The following is a 6,818-nucleotide window of genomic DNA, read 5'->3' as shown; positions in this document are numbered from 1 at the left end:
TATTAATGTTATTGTTATTAATATGACGACTAAAAACGACTCTGAAGACTTTAGTGACCTTTATGTCTTCTCCTTTTTCCTCTACTAAAGTGTTAGACACAAATAATTTGGTTTAATTTTAGTTTTTCAAACATTTTATTTTAAAGCAAATTTTTGTTAAAGATTATTTATATCCAACTCTATAACTCGCTTATGGTTGGTCCTACAAAAAAATGCAAATAACTATTTTGTAGGAAATTTCATCAGCTTTAATTTTGAAAAAAAGATAAAAATTGATAGGAGTAACTGTTTTCGAGATATAAGCAAGAAACCAAAAAACTGTTACCTTAATTAAGCGTTTGCATATAAGCAAATTTAGTACTTTTAGTATTATTATTATTAATGTTATTGTTATTAATATGACGACTAAAGACGACTCTGAAACATTTAGTGACTTTTATGTCATCTCCTTTTTCCTCTACTAAAGTGTTAGACACAATTAATTTAGTTTAATTCCGGTTTTTCAAGCATTTTATTTTAAAGCAAATTTTTGTTAAATATTATTTATGTCCAACTCTATAACTCGTTTATGCTTGGTCCTACAAGAAAAATGTTAATAACTATTTTGTTGGAAATTTTATCAGCTTTAATTTTAGTAAAAAGATAAAAATTGACAAGAGTAACTGTTTTCGAGATATAAGCAAGAAACTGTTACCTTAATTAAGCGCTTGCATATAAGCAAATTTAGTAATATTAGTATTATTATTATTAATGTTATTGTTATTAATTTGACGACTAAAAACGACTCTGAAGACTTTGGTGACTTTTATGTCTTCTTCTTTTTCCTCTACTAAAGTGTTAGACTCAATTAATTTAGTTTAATTTCGGTTTTTCAAACATTTTATTTTAAAGCAAATTTTTGTTAAAGATTGTTTATATCCAACTCTATAACTCGCTTATGGTTGGTCTTACAAAAGAAATGCAAATAACTATTTTGTAGGAAATTTTATCAGCTTTAATTTTGAAAGAAAGATAAAAATTGATAAGAGTAAATGTTTTCGAGATATAAGCAAAAAACCAAAGTGAAAACTAGTAGATAGAGATAGCCGGTTCAAAAACCACCTCCACCTCCCTCTACTGCGCATGTGTGAAAATAGTGTCAGGCGCAGCCGCAAGCGCGTAATCGCAGCTCGCTGGCCTGCGACCAGCTGGTCAGCCGGCCTGCGGCCGACTGACGCCATTTGTAATGATGCAAATATATTTATGTAGTATAATAATAATCGTCGCCATCTTGGAAGTTTGAAAGTCGGCGGCGGTCATTTTTGTTTAATGGTAAATTGGCGCCAAATTTAAATTATTTCAAAATTAATATTTGAAATTAGTCGGCCATGTTTGTTTGTTAAAAAAAATGGCGCCAAAATTTAAATTTATTTAAAAATTAATATTGGGTGTAATGTTGGTTGTCTAACCGTGGTGTAGCCAGCGGTTATGTGACAGATTTTAATTTGTGGTTTTGTTTGAAAAGTCAAATAATGCGTGTTTGTAATGTTGTTTGCCTAACTTGTCTGTTGCGCACCAAGTTTAAAATATAATAAAAAGCGTTTACACTGCTATTACTTAAGTTTTTCCTTGTTATGTGTTTTATGAGTATGGGGGTTTTATACACTCCAAATAATAAACAATAATTTGATTGATTTATTTTTTATTTAATTCCAATACAACTTATAATACCTATTCTACAAACTATCATAAAATATATCTAAAAATATGAAGCGTGAGTTCTTGCTAGTTCTTGCGTCCGGGGTGTTGCAGTGTAGAATTAATCTGAAAAGAAAAAAATCATAAATTAGTTTTTTAAATAGAGGTGAACATGACACTTACCAAAAAATTTACATTAATCTTCGTGAATAATACGTTCGAAATTAAAAATGTGGGCATCATGTTCCTGATTTCCATTAGCTTGCTTACGTCCCATGTAAATCAAATAAGATCCGAGTCCTTCCATTAATGTCGTAATTATGGTATCATTCATAACTGCTGTTAGTCGTTTAGGTAAAAAAACTTTACCGACGTTGTCCAGATATGCTACCATCATAACCCCATGTTGTGTGTTTGCCTTGGTTAAATTGATGATTTTATATTTCTTGTTCACTTCCAAATCGTTGGCACTGACATATGTATCAGTATATTCACAGGCAGCAATTTTATTCAGATTTAATAGTTGATCAGCCATTATAAAATCCTTTGAAATTTAAATGCAAAAATACACAGCGGAGCACATACAACTTCTCACAAAGATAGTTTTAATAAAACTGGTGAAATGTGTAAAAAACGGAACTTTTATAATCAATTTTTGCGGTTAACAGATAACACGCTTTCCTAAAAAATAAAAATGAAATAAAATATAATTTAATACCAATTTTGTGGTTTACCTTATCGTAAGAATTTTGTAACGGACTTTTTGTTTGATAAAAAATTTTCCTAAAAAATTAAACACATTTTTTAGCAATCAAATGTGGTAAACAAATTTAACAAATTAAAGAATTTACCAAAAAAAGATTATTTATGTTGGTTTTAGAGAAGAATTCAGTAGTCTGAATCGGAAGAACTTGTGGATGAAGAACTTGTGCCGAAGTCAATATTTTCGATAAACTTACGATGCGTCTTTTTGGCACAACTTTTGTAGGTCTGAAGCTGAAATTAGATGTTTAGAAAGAACGTTTTATTAAGTTGTAATATAAACTTACTGTAAACAAACACTGATGAATACACCAACTACACCAACTATCTTCTTCACGAGTATAATCTGTTAAATTTTCAACCAGGACTGCATTGTGTGTAATAATCTTTTTAAAAGATAATTTACTTAAGTCATCAGAGTTGTGATAATAATAAGCTGTATAATTGTTGTAACAAGTTTTACAGATAAAAATAGAATTAAAATTTTGAACTTTATAACATTTAAATTTTAAACATAAACGGGTACTATTATAATATTGTTCCCAATTATTATTCCAAAGTAAATGGATAAAAAAATCGCTATCATAAAACCCTCCCCATGTAAAATTGTAACATTCAGCCCAACTAAATTTATCAAGTTTTTTATAGTAAGTTATCGTGTCGTCCTCGTCACAAAAATTATCTATTTCACTTCGAATTTTACGCCACCGGCCAAGCAAAAAAACATTATTTGTTAAAATTTCATTAGCAATTGGGTTTGGTAAAATCGTAAATAAATTTGTTACAAAATTTGGAGACATAGTTAAGCAAGAAATAAATGTATTACTAGATAACGAAAACAAAGAACTAGGTTGATAAAGACGAGAAGTCATTATCAGATTAATACTCATGAATCAGATGGAACTGCAAGAACTCACGCTTCACATTCAAATAAACAAGTAAAAAATTGAGTTCAATGTTATTATTATAAAACGGATATGGAATTACCGCAAATTAAGCTGTAACCCTCTATGATAAGTCTGAAAGGAAATCTAAAATGAGGAAAAAGCAGCGGTTTTTATTAAGTGATATGAAATAGATTAATAAAAAGTAAACTAGGAAAAACGCGGTTTCATGGGTGATAAAAAAATTCCATACCTTAATTATTAGATTCATTAATTGAGATCAGCTTACTTATCATATTTTTCAATTGAATTAAGATGTGTTCTCGCGGACAATTAATGTTAAATATAGATAAAGTTTTAGGTCCCGCTTTTGTGACACTGTTAGTAAATTCATCATATTCAAAGTAATTATTTTCATTAAAAAAGTACAGTTTTCCGTTTAAATATCTAAATGCCCCTGTTATTTTATTAGGAACACCTTCAAATAATTCGTTTGTTAAACCAGGAACATTATATCCAGAGATGCAACTAGATAATGTGATATATGTATTATCTCTGAGAAAAAGATAAATACCACCTGAGTAAGTTGTTATCGCTGCCGAAATTGGACTCGATATTTTAAATTCTTCGCTTATAGATTTCGGATAATTAGTTTTAAGTTTAAAAGTAGATAATGAAAAAATATAAACTTCATCTTTTACAATAATTACTATATCATCTGTTGAGGGTTTATGATAAATTGCTGTAATTTCTTCAAAATCTTTTGGTAAAAATGTTAACCACACAGTAATTAAATATGGTTTTGGATATGAATTTTTACCTATTTCAATTAACCAAACCCACTTTTTATAAAAGATGTATAAATGTGTTTTAACTATTAGAAATTTATCTATTGTTTGTAAACTACATAAGTCTGGAAATTTGTTGTTGTTGTTATCTTTTGGAAGAACAGTTACATTTTTAGGGGTTGATGTAGTTAGTAGGGATTTTTGCGTTGTTGTTGTGGAAACGTTAAAAGTGGGTTTTTGTTTTGATTTAATACCATACAAGTTCTGTATTGCCCAAATATCATCTTGGTCTAATTTAGACCTTGAATTTGAATAAAAAGAGTACATTATTGATGTATTAACAGAGGAGTGTTCTAATCCTAACGTATGTCCTAATTCATGAATTATAACATTTAATAAACTAGGTGAATCCGAATATGATGCATCTACAGTTGTTGAATAAGACCAACTTTCTGCATTATCGATATGAATTTCCGTAACGTTTATATCATTAGGGAAATCTGCATGAGCAAGAACGTTTCCAGGTCCATCGAAATCAGATGAACATTCACGTTGATGAATAAAATATTTATGTTTTCTTGCTGTAAAAGCTATAAAGATATTAGGATATCTGTTACGAGGAGTTTCAGTAAATTTTAGGTTTGTAAATTCTTCCCAAATTGAAAAAGCTTTTCGTACTAAAGATTTAATATGACTATCACCCACATGTGCACGCCACGTTATATTAAAATGAGACCACTTCTTTGGATGTAATGTATAATCTGATAAAACAGCATCAGGCAATCCACAACGTGATTGTTTAATTAATTTCAGAGTTTCTTGATTAATTTCACCTGTTGCAGGTAGATTGTAAAACTCTTGAAAATTAAATAAGGCTTCATTATAATTTTCTTTATATCTGATAGAATTGTTTGAATTGATGTCGTTGTTTAGAGGTTTCAAATACCCATATTTAGATAAAAAGTTAACAACATCTTGTTCATCACTTGCACTATTATTCATGTTATCAGCAGTAACAATCGATGTTGAAATCAATAGATATAAAATAAGAACACACATGTTGTTTGATTGAAAACTCACATGCAACTGAATTATCTTACCTTATATTGTTCATATGTAATTAAAAAATGAAAAAGACAAATAAAAAACAGGTTGATGATTCATTATTTATTTATTTATTTATTTATTTAGTAGAAAAACCAAACACTTAACAAATTATTATGGAATTTATACCCTATTGTGTAAGGGCCATAAGTTCGTTTTACATAATCTGCAGGTATGTTAGGTGGCCCCCTGCTGACTTGGGTCATGGTCGGGACGTGCCGCAGGTTTTCTGGGAGGACACGTCGAAGGACGTTTATGATTCGTTGTTCGCCTAAATGTATAAAAAAGTTTCAGAAAAAGTTTCAGAAAAAGCTCTTATAAAGAAAAAAAGATTAAAAGCAAGTTTGAGTAAAAACTCTTATAAAGAAAAAATTTTTAAAAGCAAGTTTGACAAAAAAAATTAAAAAACTTATAAAGAAAAAATGTTTTAAAAGCGAGATTAAGAAAAAAATTACTTACTTATTTCCATGGTTTGTAGTAAACTAAAATAACACTGTAACCGGAAACAGTACTTTTTATAATCTTAACTAGAGTGGAGCGGGCAGGTTAATGAAGTAGGAGAAGGAAACGAGATTAAAACTTTAAACGTTTATTTCGGTAAATTCTGAATTACATAATTATAAATAAACCGTACATTATTAAGACTACAGATACATATTTTAGTTTTTAAGTAATGATGCATACATAACGGAAGTTGTGGTTGCAATTTTGGACAAGAGTTTGCTTCCTCCAAATTGATGATCCTAGGGTAAAAGTCCTTTGAATCGAAAAATTGTATTAAAAAATCCTCTTTAACGCTTCCTTTTACGTAAATAATATCGATAACATCATCGATAATATTTTCTTCTAGTATGTTATAAATATTTTCATAGTCGATATTTCCACTGTTGTAACGTAATAGATGATGATTTAATTCTAAATATTTCACTTGTTTTTTTACATCAGCACTTAGTTGACGAAACGGCACCGGTGATTTAAACAAATAGTGACCAGTTCGATGTCCATCAAATATTGTTAATTCTTTAACGATGAATTCAGGTATATAAAATCCTTGAACATCAATCACTACTACCTTCATGTTGAACACTTAAATCTAGACTGAAAAATTTGTTCACGATGAGCAGAATTTAAGATCTTCTTTAAAATATTTTTCATTTGATTAATTCTAAACTTAAACCTTTCTCTGTCTGCAGCGCATTGTATCCAATAGTTTCCTTTTCTAGCATCTTGATAAGCATATGACCAAACTATTAGATTATGTACTTCCGGAGCACTATTACTTATAGTAACACTTTTTTTCATCCTTATATCAGTTGTCTAATTATTCCTGTTAACGGATAGTACTGCATTATTCTATCATGAATGATAATACAATAAGCTCTTGTATCGGCTGGGAAATTATTATCGCTTTCAAATTCTAAGCTGATATCAATGGTGGAACTTCGAATTGCTTCGTTTTGCTTGGAACAATCTAATACAAATATCGGTCTTTTTTTATAATCTGTATAGCTTAATATAGGTTCAGCACGATCTTTTCCATTAAATTCCTTATAAAAATCAACGTAAGCTTGATATGCTTCTAAATATTTATTTTTAGCAAATT

General features: G+C 29.3%; 1 long non-coding RNA gene across 3 annotated transcripts; it reads right to left on the bottom strand.

Moving 5' to 3' along the window:
• Nucleotides 1-1,659: 1,659 nt before the first annotated feature.
• LOC135266950 (uncharacterized) lies at nt 1,660-5,146 on the bottom strand. Of its 3 annotated transcripts, none has more exons than XR_010335172.1 (5): nt 4,817-5,146; nt 2,727-2,785; nt 2,412-2,673; nt 1,861-2,358; nt 1,660-1,803 (listed from the first exon to the last, which is right to left on the bottom strand). It is a non-coding gene; the product is annotated as an uncharacterized LOC135266950 (long non-coding RNA). The 3 variants fall into 3 exon arrangements; XR_010335171.1 differs by lacking the exon at nt 4,817-5,146 and having other exon boundaries at nt 2,412-2,460; nt 2,529-2,673; nt 2,727-3,352; XR_010335170.1 differs by lacking the exon at nt 4,817-5,146 and having other exon boundaries at nt 2,727-3,352.
• Between the last annotated feature and the right edge of the window lie 1,672 nt (nt 5,147-6,818).

This window comes from Tribolium castaneum, chromosome 8 (genome assembly GCF_031307605.1).
Source record: "Tribolium castaneum strain GA2 chromosome 8, icTriCast1.1, whole genome shotgun sequence".
Lineage (NCBI taxonomy): Eukaryota > Metazoa > Arthropoda > Insecta > Coleoptera > Tenebrionidae > Tribolium > Tribolium castaneum.
This window is presented reverse-complemented; position numbering and strand designations above follow the sequence as displayed.